The sequence below is a fragment of the Hyperoodon ampullatus genome (assembly GCF_949752795.1).
Source record: "Hyperoodon ampullatus genome assembly, chromosome: 2".
NCBI lineage: Eukaryota > Metazoa > Chordata > Mammalia > Artiodactyla > Ziphiidae > Hyperoodon > Hyperoodon ampullatus.
In genome coordinates this window covers 189363289-189381748 of record NC_136915.1, presented here as the reverse complement: position 1 = coordinate 189381748, position 18460 = coordinate 189363289, and the positions used below count along the sequence as shown (strand labels likewise).

The 18460-nt window shown below is 40.1% G+C and overlaps 1 long non-coding RNA gene across 2 annotated transcripts in view; it reads left to right on the top strand.

Annotated features, from left to right (window-relative positions):
- Positions 1 to 17202, top strand: part of LOC307049262 — a 116247-nt gene extending 99045 nt beyond the window's left edge. For both annotated transcript variants that reach the window (XR_013810745.1, XR_013810746.1), the window contains exon 8: positions 17121 to 17202. This is a non-coding gene — a long non-coding RNA (uncharacterized lncRNA). The remainder of the gene's footprint in view (positions 1 to 17120) is intronic.
- The last annotated feature ends 1258 nt before the right edge of the window (positions 17203 to 18460 follow it).

The window sequence follows — 18460 nt, the reverse complement described above, 5'->3', positions numbered from 1 at the left end:
AATGACCTTGAAATCTTTTGGCGCGGGTCCTGTAACCCTATAAGTAACCGTCCTTAATTTTCTCCCTTTGGTGATTCTAAGATTTTGTCAAGATAGTGTTCTTACTTGCTACAGTAAATTTAGGAAAATTATCTTCTTTGGATCAGTAAGTGTTTTTGGTTGTCTTCATGGGGGCTTTCATTGGAGCTAACAAATCTTTATTAAATGGGCAAGAAATAACTATTGACATTTCCACTTAATAGATGTGCATGCTAAAGCTCAGAAAAGTGAAGTACTTAATTAAAGTAGGTAGACTGTGGGTTCCAATTCATTCAGTATTTCTGCAAAGCACTATTTGCACATGGCACTTCTGAGTTTTCTTTCTTCCATCAAGGCTGCCTTGAAGTTGTTTGAACCTGATTCAGCCTAGGTTACTGGGGGGAAAAAAAGAGGATGAAGTGTGATTGTACCCTGTGCATTGTCTTGACCACCTCCTTTCGGGGGAGGACCTAGACTTGGGGTGTGCCTGTTCTAGCAGTTTGTATGGGAAACATGAGCTATTGAAGAGCTCACGTGTCCAACCAGAATATGTAACTTAGACAACGATGAACCGGGGGTGGAATGAAGCCTCTCGTGAACACTTTCTCAGCTGGGGTGATCTTGCTCCCAAGGGGTGAAAACAGGTTCTTGGGGGATCAAGAAAATCTCAGATGTTTCAGGTCTGTGGCCCTATAAAAGGCCATAGTACATAACCAGGTATGGTGTATCTGAGGTATTAAAATTTCACGGGGAGGGGACAATTAGGAAAAAAAATCTAAAGGGGGGTGATAAAAAAAGGTTGAGAAACACACCTCTAGTGATAGTTTCTTCTAGATGGCCATGATTCAAAACCCCTCACATGCAGTTCAAAGCTCATACTGGATCTGGTGCAGCCACTCGTGGACTCACAAAAGGCATTTAGTTGTTTAAAAATAAGCAACATGATTTAAAGAGGCAGTCTTAGGTAGAAAGAAAGAAAAGTACATATGGTGGCTGGGATCTCTTAGTACCTCCGTAGGTTTGGTTCTGTATGTTATCAATTCAGAAACTAAAGTGTGTGTGTGTGTGTGACAGAGAGAGAGACAGAGAGAGACCAACTTTTCTGAGACAGAGGGCTCTGAAAACTTAGGGTCCCCTGACATGAAATTCACTTGGTTAAGAGATTGTGGGGATCTAGCATCACTTTGGCAAATTGCATAGCAAGCTACAAATGAAGCAAGTCACTAGAGACCACAGTCTCCTTGCCCTGATATTTACTGTCCTCTATCCCATTAGCAAGATGTACCAGTCAAAACTAATCAGTCACAGCTGCTGGAAAGCAAATAATTAACATGTCTCATTATATTATTCATCCTCTCAGCTCACAGAGAGTGGATAATGGGGTCTCTGTGTGCTACTTGACTGTTTGCATTTAATTTGAATTGTAATCAGAACATTCTCAAGAATTCTTAATACATTAGATGGCAGAAGATACTAGCCTGAACTTATTGACACAGGATCTACTCATTTTTTGTAAATAATCAGAGTTTCCAGGAAATATTAGGTAATAAAATAGATACTGTCTACATAAACATATTTACTAAAATAGAATTATCATGAAAATTGGTCCTTCGAACACTTTGACATTGTGTAGGTGTGATATCAGAGAGAAGACTTAGTCCAGAATGTAATGAAGACCATAGTAATCTGGGTTTTTATGAGGTTATTTTGCTTTTTCTACAGTGCTAGATGTAGATTATTGTTGTAAGCAATGTAAACTAATAGGCCGATGCTTGTCACTCTTCAATTTGCAGACTAACAATTCACTGTGTTTTATGCCTTTCAGGTGACAGCATTGAATGATCGCACTCCTCTAGGCAGCTGTGTGCTCCCATTTACAGAAAACAGAACGGGAGCAATAACAAAAGATGTGTGTTTGTGGACATTTATTGAGGGCTTGTAATAGGCTGGTCAGTTTATGAGATACTTCACATATGTTATTGAGAGTAATATAATCTTCATAGCAACTCTGTGAAGTCACTTTTATCCACAGATACTACTTTTATTTTGTTTTAGGGTAATTTTAGGTTCACAGCAAAATTGAGAGGAAGGTACAGAGATTTCCCGTATGCCCCCTGTGCCCACACACGCACAGCCTCCACCATTATCAGCATGCCCCACCAGATGGTACATCTGTTACAACTGGTGAACCTACACTGACACATCAGAATCACCCAGAGTCTGCAGTTGACATTACAGTTCACTGTTGGTGTTATACATTCTATGGATTTGGGTGCTGTGTGATAGGATAATGCCACATGTCATTGTACAGAGTATTTCCAGTGTCCTAGAAATCCTCTGTGCTCTGCCTGTTCATCCCTCCCTCTTCCCCCAACCCCTGGCAACCACTAGTCTTTTTACTGTCTCCATAGTTTTATCTTTTCCAAAATGTAATATAGTTGGAATCATACAGTATAAAGCGTTTTCGGATTGGCTTCTTTCACTTAGTCACATGCACTTAAGGTTCCTCCATGTCTTTTCATGGCTTGAGAGCTCATTTCTTTTTTTTTTTTTTTTTTTTTGCGGTACACGGGCCTCTCACTGTTGTGGCCTCTCCCGTTGCGGAACACAGGCTCTGGACGTGCAGGCTCAGTGGCCATGGCTCACGGGCCCAGCCGCTCCGCAGCATGTGGGATCTTCCCAGACCGGGGCATGAACCCGTGTCCCCTACATCGGCAGGCAGACTCTCAACTACTGCGCCACCAGGGAAGCCCGAGAGCTCATTTCTTTTTAGCCCTGAGTAATGTTCCATCTTGTGGATGTACCACAGTTTACCCGTTCACCTACTGAAGGACATGTTGATTGCTTCCAAGTTTTGGTAGTTACGAATAAAGCTGCTATAAACATCTGTGTGCAGGTTTTTGTATGGACATACGTTTTCACTAATACTGCTTTTAATCCCTAACCTTTCTCCTCATCAGCCCTACTTCATGCATTTTGCAGTTGCATTTTTGGACCATTGCATTGTTGAGAAATTTGCAAAATGACCAACTGAGTGTATATTAAAAACTATTCTTAGTATGTATTATTTATTTATTTATTGTAGGCTCCGATTAGATAGAACCTCCCAAGAACTTATTTTAAAATATATACTTTGTATATTATAATATATATTAAAATAACGCGTTAGGGATTGACAAGTGTTGTGAAGAATAATAAGGTTCAGTGGAAGAGAAAGAGGTGGTGATGATATAATAATGTTACTTTGTGTAGAGTGATCAGAGAATGTCTCCCCAAGGCATTTGAGCGGAGAACTGAACTGAGAGTGTTCCAGGCCCAGCGGTTAGCCAGTGAAGATGCCTTGGGGTAGAGGGAGAAGAGGATGATGAGTTCATAGAAGAGCAAAGAGACCCCATGTCTGGAGTAGAGGGAAGGGTGATGGGTTTTTGCTGGTGGTGTTAGAGCAGTAGAGGATGGTAGCAGGAAGATTAGTTAGGCTTGATGGTGAGGTATCGGTGGATCTGTTAGTCTTTGGCAAGGATTTGGGGCATTTTCCTTGAGTGCTATTGAAATCACTGGAGAATTTTGAAGAGTGACATAATCTTATTTTTAAAAGAATACTCTGGTGTGTGTGTGTATGTGTGTGTGTGTGTGTGTGTGTTGGGGAAAGTGATGGAAATGGAGAGGTAGAAACTCTAAGGCCAGCTAAGGGTCTACTGCAATAGTCCAGACACAGTGTGCCAGTGGCTTGGTCAAAGTAGTGGCTCGACAGGACTCTCAGGGTATAGTTCAAAGGCAGAGATGACCAGATTGACTGATGCATTGCATGTGGGCTGTGATGGGAAGAGCAGAGTTCAGGAAGGTTCCAAGGGTTGGGGCCTAAATTTATGGCCCATGAATTGCATTGATGATGGTTGCTGTGGGCACTCAGAGGTGAGCGAGTGTTCTAACCCGGGATGATCATGAGGACTTTGGGAAAACATGGTGGGATGTGAACTGGATATTGAGGGAGGAACAGGGTCTGTTTAAAGCCAAGAGGAAGGGGGCAGGGATTGTAGGCCAGTGAAACAAACCTGAAACACGGACAAGTTGAGAACTGGGAAAAGGCGGTGGTGTTTCCTGAGGGGAGGGAATTGGGGAGCAATAGGGTTTGGAGGAAGACCAAGAATTAATTTTTGGAACTATTAGTTTTGAAATGTCTTATTAGACACCCTGACTATTTAGAGGTCCCTTAATATTTCATCCTCCTTCATGTGTGATCATTCTTTGTCTGTAGGAAGCAATAAACCGGGAACAGATGGTATGGTACTCAGAGCACTTTACAGTCTCTTCGTCTTCATCTTCTTCAGTTAGGTTTCACTTGCAGATGATTTCACCAATTCCAAATCCAGTTTGGAGGTTTTAAAAAAAAACACTTTTCTCTCTCACAGTGATTTAGTTGACAATAATTATTTTATTCCATGTTGAACTTTTTAACTGCCTAGTTGTTTTTCAGAATTATCACTAGTTCTGATGTTTAGAAACCTTTGTGTAATATTTATCATTATTTATTGCAGAGTTCTGGTTCATTAGGTTTTCTATTAATGTGATTTACTATTTTTTTCCCTGAAAATTTATGGCACTTCATTAAAGCCATGAAGCACCCTTAACCCCATCCACTTCTTACTTCTGGAGACCATTGCAGAGGGCCTTCCCATTGCTCTCAGATGGTCTAGATACTGGAATGGAGATTGGCTTTTAATAAAGAATACATTTCCTAAAACCATGACATCAAAAAACAGATAATAAAATTTTGTCCGTCTGAGGAAGTCCTAGATGTGGATTCCTACAATGAGAAATTTAACATTGAAGATTAAACTAAGTTACGGTTTTTCCACTTCTAGCGGTGTGGCTTAGAGCAAATGACTTAACACTTCTCAGGACTCTAAAGTCTGTCTTATCTGCTAAACAATAAAGGTAATAATGGAACCAAATTCATAAGTTTATGTGAGAGTTAAAGGAGATAATCCACATGAAGTGATTTGCATAGCACCCGGCACATAGTAGATGCTTAATAAATTATTATTATTATTATTATTATTGTTATTGTTGTTACTATAATCATCATCACCAAAGATAAAATACCATATCAAATGTGCTTTTAGCATTTATGCCTTTCAACCCACTGATGTGGTCTCTGGTGGATATAAAGGTGGAAAACATATTTAGTTCCCTCCAAAAATTTATACTCTAGTTGCAGAAATAAGAGTACTATTCTTGAAAAGAATATGATAATAAAAATTTTAAGAAGTAGTTCAATAAAGATAAAAATTATGGCAAAATGGCACAAGATTTACGGCCCATGGATTTCATTGATAATGGTTGCTGTGGGCATTCAGAGGTGAGAGACAGATGGCTTTCTAGCCAGGGGTGATCATGAAGGACTTTGGGAAAACATAGTGGGATTTAAACTGGATATTGAGGGAGGCACAGGATTTATTTAAAGCCAAGAGAAAAGAGGCAGATATTTCACGCCGGTGAAATCTAACGGAAAAGTGCAGAACTGAGAAGACCCAAGTGTGTTTATGGAAACAGTATTTATAAGAGAGCTATGATTTCAGTCAAAGTAAAGCAGATTTTTCTGATGAGTTGTTTGCTAAAGTTCTATTGGCAAAATAAAGTATAAAAACTAGAAAGTGAAGGGAATAGATATAACTATAAGACATAAACTTGAATTAAAATTTTCCATGCTAAAGACAAAAAGTTTGGAAAATTTCAGTAAAGAGTGATTCTAAGTGCTCCTTATTAGAGACCCCTTTATTTATTTTTCTAACAGCATAAACATTATGCTTGGGTTTTCAAGACAGCCTTTGAGTAGGAAAAGTCTGTGCTTGCAAATAAAAATCTTTTAAGGTCTTTGGCATCACTACAAGTTTCAGGTCTTTATTTTGGAACTCAAAAGCCAAGACTTTGACCATTTGCTTTTTGTGCTCTTTCTGCTTCCTTGAGCTGCTGCTGTTTGCTGCTGACAAAATAGGAGAACATGAAAGTAAAAATGTGTTTTTAAAAAGTGAGATGCAGTTGACATATGACATTATATTAGTTTCAGGTGTACAATGTAAAGATTTGATATTTGTTTATATCATGAAATGATCACCACAGTAAGTCTACTTAACGTCCATCACCACATGTAGGGACAAAATTTTTTTTTCTTGTGATGAGAACTTATAAGATTTATTCTCTTAGCAGCTTTCAAATATACTGTAAAGTATTGTTAACCATAGTCACCATACTGTACATTACATCCCCGTGACTTCCTCATTTTATACCTGGAAGTTTATGCCTTTTAACCCCTTCACCCCTCTTACCCATCCCCCCCACGCACAGATGAAAAATCTTGGTTAATATCTCATATATTATTTTTCTGCTACAAATGCTACCTACTAATGAAGGTCAGATCAACTGAAATACAAGAACAATAACAGAAAAGATAAAATAACTGGTGATATTTAATGCAAGCAATACATTTCCATATTTTGAACCTGTAAAATCAGGTGTACATATTTTAATGATTAGAAGTTTTGTGCAAAAGGATCACATGTTTGAAGACTATCACTTTATTTTCTATTTCTATCATTTTTATTGAAGTATAGCTGACACACAATATTATATTAATTTCAGGTAAACAGCATAGTGATTCTACATTTATATCTACTACAAATTGATCATAACGGTAAGTCTGGTAACCATCTGTCACCATACAAAGTTATTACAGTATTATTGACTATATTCCCTATGCTGTACCTTAGACCCTCATGACTTATTTATTTTATAACTGGAAGTTTGTACTTTTTAATCCCTTCACCTGTTTCACCCAACTTCCCACACCCGCCCCTCTGGCAGCCACCAGTTTGCCCTCTGTATCTGAGTCTGTTTCTGTTTTGTTTGGTTTTTTAGACTCCACATATAAGTGAAATTATATGGTATTTGTCTTTCTCTGTCTGACTTACTTCTCTTGGCATAATACCCTCTAGGTTCATCCATGTCTCAAATGGCAAGATATCTTTCTTTTTTATGGCTGAGTTATATTCCATTGTTTTTATATATACCAAATCTTCTTTATCCACTTTTAAGCACTTAGGTTGCTTCCATATCTTGGCTACTGTAAATAGTCCTGCAGTGAACATAAGAGTGCATTTATCTTTTCAAATTAGTCTTTTCGTTTTCTTTGGATAAATACCCAGAAGTGGAATTGCTGGATCATATGGCAGTTTTTTTTTTAAATTTTTTGAGGAATCTCCATACTGTTTTCCATAGAGGCTACACCAATTTACATTCCCACCAGCAGTGCAGGAGGATTCCCTTTTATCCACATCCTCGTCAACACTTGTTATTTGTTGTTATTTGTCTTTTTGATAATAGCCATTCTGACAGGTGTAAAGTGATATCTCATTATGGTTTTGATTTGCATTTCCCTGACGATTAGCGATGCTGAGCATCTTTTCATGTGTCTTTTGGCCATCTTCATGTCTTCTTTGGAAAAATGTCTATTCATATCCTCTGCCTATTTTGTAATCAGATTGTTTACTGTTTTTTTATACTGAGTTGTGTGAGTTCTTTGTATATTTTGGATATTAACCCTTTACCGAATACATCATTTGCCAGTATCTTCTCCCATTCAGAAGGTTGCCTTTTCATTTTATTGATGATTCCCTTCATGGCGCAAAAGCTTTTTGGTTTGATGTAGTCCCATTTTTAAATTTTTGCTTTTGTTTCCTTTGCCTGAGGAGACAGATCCCAACAAAATATTTCCAAGACTGATATCAAAGAGCTACTGCCAGTGTTTTCTTCTCGGAGTTTTATGGTTTCAGGTCTTGAAATCAAGGCTTTAATCCATTTTTAGTTTATGTTTGTATGTGATATAAGAAAGTGGTCCAGTTTCATTCTTTTGCATGTAGCTTTTCAGTTTTCCCACCACCATTTATTGAAGAGACTGTCTTTTCCCCCACTGTGTATTCTTGGCTCCTTTGTCATACATTAGTTAACCATATATACATGGGTTTATTTCTGGGCTCCCTATTCTGTTGTTTCCATTGATCTATGTTTCTGTTTTTGTGCCAGTATCATACAGTTTTGATTACTATACTTTTGTAGTATAGTTTGAAATCAGAGACCATGATACCTCGAGCTTTTTTCTTCTTTCTTAAAATTTCTTTGGCTATTCAGGGTCTGCTGTTCAGTACAAAATTTTGAATTATTTGTTCCAATTCCGTGAAAAATGCCATTGGTATTTTGATAGGTATTCCATTGAGTCTTTAGATTGCTTGGGGACATCTTAACGATATTAATGCTTCTAATTCACTAGTACAATATATCTTTCCATTCGTTTGTGTTGTTTTCACTTTCTTTTATCAGTGTTTTACAGTTCCCAGAGTATAGCTCTTTCACCTTCTTGGCTCAGTTTATTCCTAGGTATTTTTTTCTTTCTTATGAAATAGTACATGGGATTGTTTTCTTAATTTCTCTTTCTGATAGTTTTGTTATTAGTGTATAGAATTGCAACAGATTTATGTATATTTATTTTGGTCCTGCCACTTTACTAACTTATTTATTAGTTCTAATAGATTTTTGCTGGAGTCTTTGGGTGTTTTCTGGATATAGTATCACGTCATCTGCAAATAGTTGCAGTTGTACTTCTTCCTTTCCAATCTGAATGCCTGTTATCTCTTTTCTTTTCTGATTGCTGTGGTTAGGACTTCCAATACAATGTTTAATAACAGTGGCAATAGTGGGCATCCTCATCTAGTTCCCGATCTTAGAGGAAATGCTTTCAACCTTTCACCACTGAGTATGATGCTAGCTGTAGGATTGTTGTATATGGGTTTTATTATGTTGAGATATGTTCCTTCTATGCCTAATTTGTTAAGAGTTTTTTTAAAAATCATGAATGGGCGTTGAATTTTGTCAAATGCTTTTTCTGCGTCTATTGATATAATCATATGATTTTTATTTTTCATTTTGTTAATGTGGTGTATTACATTGACTGATTTGCAGATGTTGAATCATCCTTACATCCCTGGAATGAATATCACTTGATCATGGTGAATAATCCTTTTAATATATTGTTGAATTTGTCATGCTAGTATTTTGTTGAGGATTTTTGCATCTGTGTTCCTCAGAGATTTTCACCTGTAATTTTTTCTTTTTTGTAACTTCCTGGATTTGGATGACTGTTTTCTTCACCAGGTTAGGAAAGTTTTCAGCCATTATCTTCAGATAGGTCTTCTGTCATTGTTTCTTTTTCTCTTCTCCCTCTGGGACCCCTATCATGCGAATGTTAGCACACTTGATGTTGTCCTAGAGGGCCCTTAAACTATCCTCATTTTTTTGGATTCTTTTTTTTTTTTTTTTTTTTTGCTGTTCCAGTTGGTTAATTTCCATTACCCTGTCTTCCAGATCGCTGATCTGTTCTTCTGCATCCTCAAATCTGCTGATGATTCCCTGTAGTATGTTTTTCATTTCAGCTATTGTATTCTTCAGCTCTGATTGGTTTTTTATATTTTCTGTCTCTTTGCTGAAGTTCTCACTGAGTTCATCCATTCTTCTCCAAAGTTCAGTGAGTATCTTTATGAATATTTCTTTGGACTCTTTACCTGGTAAATTTTGTATCTCCATTTCGTTTAGTTCCTTTTCTGAGGTTTTGTCTTGTTCTTTTGTTTGGAAGGTATTACTTTGTCTCCTCATTTTGCCTAACTCTTTGTGTTTGTTTCTATGTATTAAGCATGTGAGGTATATATCTTCCAGTCTTTAAAGAGTAGCCTTATGTAGAAGGTGTCTTGTGGGACGCAGTGGCACAATCCCCCCTGGTCACCAGAGCCAGGTGCTCCAGGTTTATCTCCTGTGTGGACTGTGTGTGCCGTTTTGCTGTGTTTGGGCTGTGATTGCTGCAGGCATGCTGGTGGGCAGGGCTGGCCCTCAGGCCAGCTGGCTGAGAGGTCTGCACGCAACTGCTGTGGGCATGCTGATGTGTGGGGCTGGCCCCCAGTGTGACTGGCCCTGAGGCCTTGCTGTGGCTGTTGTGAACATGCTGTGGCTGGGGGCTGGCCCCCTGGAGCAAGAACTGCTTTAGAGGGGCCACTGATGCTGACACAGGGCACTTGCCAGGCGGAGGGGGGGTGCTGGGAGCTGCTTTGGAAGGGCCAGCTGGGATGGGCCTGGTAGCGGGGCTGGTCCTCAGGAGAACACCGGGGTGGGTGCATGGTTTTAGCTGAGATGATGGCAAGTGACAGAAGTGGCACCTGCCAGTGCCAGGCCAGGTAGGTAGAAAGAGAGCACAACAAAATGGCACGCGCCAGCACTTCTGTCCCTGAAGAAAGTTTTACCAGATCCCTGTCCCTCCAGCACAGGCCCTAATATTAGTCAACAAATCTCCTTCTCACATAACCCAGGCACTTTCCAAGTTGCTTCCTCTGTGCTGAGACGCAGTGAGAGTGAGTCTGTGCATGAGCCCTTCACGAGCGGAGTCTCAGTTTCCCACAGCTCTCTGGCTCTCCCAGATGTAAGTCCCACTGGCTTTCAAGGCCTGACGTTATGGGGCTCATCTTCCCTGTGCAGGTCCCCTGAGTTGGGGAGCCCAGTGTGAGGCACGGACCCCTTGCTCCTTGGGGCATCCGTGGTTGTGATGTCCCTCCTGCCTGTGGGCCACTGCACCAGGGGTGTGGCTTGTGACAAGACTGCGTCTCTTCCCTTTCTTCCCGTCTCCATGTGGGCTTTTCTTTATATCCTTAGTTGTAGTAAATGTGTCCTGCTAGTCTTCAGGCTGTTCTCAGAGAGAGTTGTTGTATGTGTGGTTGTAGTTTGGTGTGTCCCTGGGGAGAGGTGAGCTCAGGATCTTCCTGCTCTGCCATCTTGATCCACCAGGCGTGAAGACTGTCCCTTTAAAGGGATGACAAATTATTAACCTTTGACTGGCCTTTTAATTAGAAGTGTATGAGGTAAATAAATGGATAAAGGGCATTGCTTGTGCAAGAAGCCACACAGTGGAGAAATAGCACCTAGGTTTAAGGGGCTTATAAGCAGTGTGTAATGGCTGGACCTGTGCGGGTCCAGGGGGGTAGAGAGAGAGAGCACGCGAGGGCCAGCGAAGGGCGAGATGAGAGCGGTTTGCACGGTCAGAGCTCTGAAGAGACATGTGTCGTGGTGGAGGTGGTGAGGAGTTACTGAAGAACTGGATCGCATTGGGTAGACAATGTTTTTGGCGAGAATCACCTCAGAGAGGAGGGTGTTTCCATCATTCAGAAGAGAACCGTGGTAATCCAAGCAAGAGGTGGGAATGGAAACCATAACTAAGGCAGTCACGGTGGAAAACTGAAGACAGCTTCACGAGACGTTTAAAGTAGAACGGATGAGACTCGATTCGTACTGGTCTCAGGGGCAGGAGAGGAATGAGTCGTGGATGACCTCCGGGGTTCCAGCTAAGGTGACAGAATAGCATCACTTACCAAGCAAATACTTATATGTTAAATGTGTCAGACTTTTTGCCAGGCTCTCCGACGGGTTGTAGGCACACAAAGGTAACTGAGAATTTAGTGGAAGAGGTAGACAAGTGAACGTACAAATATATTACAGTTGGTAAGTGACACCATTCATCCTCATAAAGAGTCCAGGAGAAAAAGAAAGCAGAGATGAATTATAAGGAGGAAAAGTGGCGTTCAGTTTATAGACACAGAAAAGATCAGGAGGGCTCTGGAACCACGAGTGGGAACTGGAAGTTATACAGGGAGGCAGTCAGGGTGAGAGGGACAAGAATCAGACTTGGAATCAGAAAGACCTGGGCTTGGATTGCTGCCTGGCTCCATCAGTTGTTAGGTTTATGACTTCAGGTATGTAACAGTTTCGTCATCTGAAAAATGGGATTCAGATCACCCACTTTTCAGAGTTACTGAACATGGGTGATGATAATGTATTACATCTTTAGTGCAATAACTGACCAAGAGGGTGAGTGTACATGGGGGTTCTGAAGTGTGGTGGCATTGCACAGTTCCCGTCTGGAGTTCAGGTGGCAATCTCAGACGGGGGGTAGATGATTGGTGAGGCTGCAGTGGGTGGGAGACTGCTCCAGAGAAGTCTAGCAAGCAAGGAGGGCCATGATGATTTCTGAACATCGTCCTGTTTTCTGAACGGGTACTCATTTCAAAAAATTCAGATTATTCAGTTCAGTTTATCTGAAGAATTTCCTTGCCTTTGGAAAGATAGGGAATTACTGAAGACAGTAATATCTTTTAAAATTAAGTCTTCGTGGTTTTTTTTTTCTTAGAATGTGCATCAGAGTGCACATATCAATAACTGTTGCATATTGCATAGAAAGAACTTTCTAACTTGTCTGTGTTCAGGATAATGACTGTGACCATCCTTACAATATAATTTGAATGATGACAATATCTCTTTTGAGATTTATTAAGAAAATCAGTCATTACTCAGTCACAAAAGAGTCTCCTCAATTTCAGAGGCTAATTTTAAGCATGTGACTGAAAGAAGTTGCAATTTTGGTCTTTAATCAGCAAAATCTCATTTGATTTATGGGAAGAGCGGTTATTTCAGAGTCAGAAAGTTCTTAGTTTTAGTCCTGACTTGGTTTCTTGGTTCCTTGAGTGAACTTGGACAAGTTTTTAATCTCTCTGAAGCTTAGTTTTCTCAAGGTTAAAATGTAGTTAATAATAACTTCTTTGCACATTTATTGTGAGACTTCAATGAGATAAGAAATGCAAAATGACTATCACAGTGCCTGGCACCTAGGAGCTTCCAAGTTTTTTTTTCCTGGAAACAGAACCTCAGTATCTTTTTTCTTTTTCCTCTTCTCAAAGAATAAGCATTGATGACACTTTTCACCAAAGCTTTAAGCTAATAGTAACATTCATCTGTGGCAACTCTAGAAACAAACTGCCACACTGAGACATAAAAACTGAGCTAGCACATACGGTCCAATTTTAGAATTAGTTACTTGGGATGTAACTTGTGTATAAATCACCAAAGGGCTGGGGTGCTATCAGACAGTCTTACAGCATGAAAGCAGACTATATTTACCTTAACTGTCTTTTATTATGCTTCTCACTAGCAAAGGCCTGTGAGAAAGAACTCAGTTACCATTGCTGCCAGAAAAACACATCTAAGTGTCTAATAATATAGCTAAATACATTATTAATTAGAAGCAGCAAGATGAGCTGTAATCCTGTCAAGAAGTTAAATTATCCAGTAGGTTTTCCCACCTCTTTCTGTATACCATTCCTTTTACAGGATAAGTTTCAAACTAAGTATGTTTATAGATCTGGCAGATTCCTTTCTTGTATTGAAAAGTTTCCTTTCCTTATTAAGAATGGAAGCTCTCTAATGAAGGGTGTTTATCGTTATAAGCACTGCTTATTTACTATCATAGCACTTCTGCATGCGGCTTATTTCTTCATTTCCCCCCCTCCCTTCTAGCGATTGTCATCTGAGGCCACTGCTCCCTGCGTTTACAATACAGCTTCTTCTGTTTCCCCGATGTATTTCATTTTGTTTTTCTCTTGTATCCCATCTACAGATTCCCTCCATTTTGATTCTCACATGCTGTTATTCTCTAAAATCCCAAGCTCTGTCTTAATAACTACCTTTTTAGGCTCACGGTGACCTGCCAGGTATAGTGGTCTGGGAGTCTGAATCCATTAACTCACTTACTTCACCCCGTACCTCTGCAAGGCATTTCCTATTACCACCTGCTACTGGATTTCTGTTCGCATGTGAGAACCTCACCACTCAACCACCGGCCCATGTGCTCTTTGGGTCTCACTACTCTCCTTCTCACATTATCAGGGATAAAAATTCATTCTGATAGGACTGTTTTGAGGCTCAAGTAAAATAGTGGATATCAATATTTTTCCTGAACTCTGAAGACTTTATTGATTTTTTTAAACATCTTTATTGGAGTATAATTGCTTTACAATGGTGTGTTAGTTTCTGCTGTATAACAAAGTGAATCAGCTATACATATACATATGTTCCCATATCTCTTCCCTCTTGCGTCTCCCTCCCTATCCCACCACTATAGGTGGTCACAAAGCACCAACCTGATCTCCCTGTGCTATGCGGCTGCTTCCCACTAGCTATCTATTTTACGTTTGGTAGTGTATATATGTCCATGCTGCTGTCTCACTTTGTCACAGCTTACCCTTCCCTCTCCCCATATCCTCAAGTCCATTCTCTAGTAGGTCTGTTTCTTTATTCCCGTCTTTCCCCAAGGTTCTTCATGACCTTTTTTTTTTCCCCTTAGATTCCATATATATGTGTCAGCATACGGTATTTGTTTTTCTCTTTCTGACTTACTTCACTCTGGATGACAGACTCTAGGTCCATCCACCTCACTACAAATAATTCAATTTCATTTCTTTTTATGGCTGAGTAATATTCCATTGTATGTATGTGCCACATCTTCTTTATCCATTCATCCGATGATGGACACTTAGGTTGCTTCCATCTCCTGGCTATTGTAAATAGAGCTGCAATGAACATTTTGGTACATGACTCTTTTTGAATTATGGTTTTCTCAGGGTATATGCCCAGTAGTGGGATTGCTGGGTCATATGGTAGTTCTATTTGTAGATTTTTAAGGAACCTCCATACTGTTTTCCATAGTAGCTGTATCAATTTACATTTCCACCAGCAGTGCAAGAGTGTTCCCTTTTCTCCACACCCTCTCCAGCATTTATTGTTGGTAGATATTTTGATGATGGCCATTCTGACCGGTGTGAGATGATATCTCATTGTAGTTTTTATTTGCATTTCTCTAATGATTAATGATGTTGAGCATTCTTTCATATGTTTGTTGGCAATCTGTATATCTTCTTTGGAGAAATGTCTGTTTAGGTCTTCTGCCCATTTTTGGATTGGGTTGTTTGTTTTTTTGTTATTGAGCTGCATGAGCTGCTTATAAGTTTTGGAGATTAATCCTTTGTCAGTTGCTTCATTTGCAAATATTTTCTCCCATTCTGAGGGTTGTCTTTTGGTCTTGTTTATATGGTTTCCTTTGCTGTGCAAAAGCTTTTAAGTTTCATTAGGTCCCATTTGTTTATTTTTGTTTTTATTTCCATTTCTCTAGGAGGTGGGTCCAAAAGGATCTTGCTGTGATTTTTGTCATAGAGTGTTCAGCCTATGTTTTCCTCTAAGAGTTTGATAGTGTCTGGCCTTACATTTAGGTCTTTAATCCATTTTGAGTTTATGTTTGTGTATGGTGTTAGGAAGTGTTCTAATTTCATACTTTTACATGTACCTGTCCAGTTTCCCAAGCACCATTTATTGAAGAGGCTGTCTTTTCTCCACTGTATATTCTTGCCTCCTTTATCAAAGATAAGGTGACCATATGTGCGTGGGTTTATCTCTGGGCTTTCTATCCTGTTCCATTGATCTATATTTCTGTTTTTGTGCCAGTACCATACTGTCTTGATTACTGTAGCTTTAGTCTGAAGTCAAGGAGCCTGATTCCTCCAGCTCCATTTTTTTTTTTTTTTTTTGTGGTATGCGGGCCTCTCACTGTTGTGGCCTCTCCCGTTGCGGAGCACAGGCTCCGGATGCGCAGGCTCAGCAGCCATGGCTCACGGGCCCAGCCGCTACGCGGCATATGGGATCCTCCCAGACCGGGGCACGAACCCGTATCCCCTGCATCGGCAGGCGGACTCTCAACCACTGCGCCACCAGGGAGGCCCCAGCTCCATTTTTTGTTCTCAAGATTGCTTTGGCTATTCAGGGTCTTTTGTGTTTCCATACAAATTGTGAAATATTTTGTTCTAGTTCTCTGAAAAATACCACTGGTAGTTTGATAGGGATTGCATTGAATCTGTAGATTGCTTTGGGTAGTAGAGTCATTTTCACAATGTTGATTCTTCCAATCCAAGAACATGGTATATCTCTCCATCTATTTGTATCATCTTTAATTTCTTTCATCAGTGTCTTATAACTTTCTACATACAGGTCTTTTGTCTCCTTAGGTAGGTTTATTCCTAGATATTTTATTCTTTTTGTTGCGGTGGTAAATGGGAGTGTTTTCTTAATTTCATTTTCAGATTTTTCGTCATTAGTGTATAGGAATGCCAGAGATTTCTGTGCATTAATTTTGTATCCTGCTACTTTACCAAATTCATTGATGCAAAAATCCTCAACAAAATACTAGCAAACAGAGTCCAACAGCACATTAAAAGGATCATACACCGTGATCAAGTGGGGTTTATTCCAGGAATGCAAGGATTCTTCAATATATGCAAATCAAGCAACATGATACACCATATTAAAAAATTGAAGGAGAAAAAACATATGATCATCTCAATAGATTCAGAGAAAGCTTTTGACAAAATCCAACACCCATTTATGATAAAAACCCTGCAGAAAGTAGGCATAGAGGGAACTTTCCTCAACATAATAAAGGCCATATATGACAAACCCACAGCCAGCATCATCCTCAATGGTGAAAAACTGAAACCATTTCCACTAAGATCAGGAACAAGACAAGGTTGCCCACTCTCACCACTCTTATTCAACATAGTTTTAGAAGTTTTAGCCACAGCAATCAGAGAAGAAAAAGCAATATAAGGAATCCAAATTGAAAAAGAAGTAAAGCTGTCATTGTTTGTAGATGACATTATACTATACATAGAGAATCCCAAAGATGCTACCAGAAAACTACTAGGACTTAATTGATTTTTGAAAATGAGTTATTCTTTCTAAGACATTCTGCCCATAAAGTGTTAAAATTTGAAAATGCCACTGGTCAAATCCTTTCTATAAACACATTTCTTTATAATTAGATAAAGGATCTAAGCCCTCAGTGACTGGTTCCTAATTTAAGCGAAACTGACCGTGACAGTGGTAGGTGCCAGATGTTGGGTGGTGTCTTCAGAAAGTGGCAAATGCTGCTGCATGTATGGCTGATGGATTTTTAAAAAATGACCTCGGATGAGAAAGATGCTGCTTGTGAAAATAACTAAAATACCCTCATCATTTCCTCCTTTATTTTCTCTAAAGTTTTTGGCCGTTGATTCTAGATTCTTTCAGCACTTTCTTTCTTTGGCTTTTCGTGTTTCTAATGACATTTTCACTCTCTGCCCACACCTTTCCTCCAGGCTGTCAATCTGAAGATTTAGCCATTAGTACTCACTGGCCATGGCCATGGTCCTGAGCCTGGACCTCCTGCTCACTTTCCATCCAGGACAGCGGTGACAGCGTGGGATGCTGCACGGTAAGTACCATGACCTCCAGCCTCTCGACAGGCTTGGTTCCTCTCCTGTCTCCCCCTGCATCATTTTCATAAACGTAAGCTGAGTATTCAATATGTGTGTTTCAGTTCCTGGAGTCAACCATGTATTTGCTAACTAAAGAGAGGAGGTTTCATCTTATTACTGGAACTTGGGCATCATTACATCAATCAGTTGCCTGGTAATTCTTCTTTCTAGCAGAAACCCAAGCATCAGCGATGTTTTAAACCAATCTGTATGAGCTTATTAGCAGCAGTAACTAGCGGTAGCTGTAATAGTGACCGTTTCCATATTAAAACAGTCTGTGTAGGTAATAGCACTTTACATTTGAATATGTATTTTACTATATTAGGTTATTGTGCATTTCCTTGCCATTTAGCTTGTTTGTGGGAGGCTGTACTTATCGTGGTTAAGGTATGAGAGTCAGAAAAATCTTGGTTGTAGCCGAGAGGCACTGAAAACGTTATTTAACTTCGCAAAGCCTTGGAGTCCCAGCCTTGGTTAGGGCTGTCGGGAGGGGGACCGCGTGAACTTTGCAGAGAAGCTCCCCTGACAGCTGTCTCCAGCTGTCCCCATCCTGCCTCTGCTGCTCTCTATCGTATTGGTTTCTTTTCCTTTCTTTGTAGCACTTGTCGTAATCTGATGTGATGTTGTTTATTTGGTTACTGTTTTCTCACACAAGACAGTGCAAGCTCCGTGCGGGCAGCCATGTCTTCTGCTAGGTTTGTTGGTGCATCTCTGGTTCTCACCTGAGAACCAGGTTGGCATTCAGAAGGTGCTCTGAGACTACTTGTTGAATGAATGAATAACGTATTCAAACACTTAGCACAATATCCACAGAGGAAAACGCAATAAACCATCATTATCGTTACTGCAAATGTCATGATGAGCTTACAGCAAGAATTTGAGTCATTAGTATGTTATTTTTTTTTTTTTTTTTTTTTTTTTGCTGTACGCGGGCCTCTCACTGCTGTGGCCTCTCCCGTTGCAGAGCACAGGCTCCGGACACACAGGCTCCGCGGCCATGGCTCGCGGGCCCAGCCGCTCCGCGGCATGTGGGATCTTCCGGGATCGGGGCACGAACCCGTGTCCCCTGCATCGGCAGGCGGACTCTCAACCACTGCGCCACCAGGGAAGCCCTAGTATGTTATTTTTTTTCTCTAAGGTTTGATTGAGTGCTTTGGGTTTCTACGCTCTGTTTTGCAGTT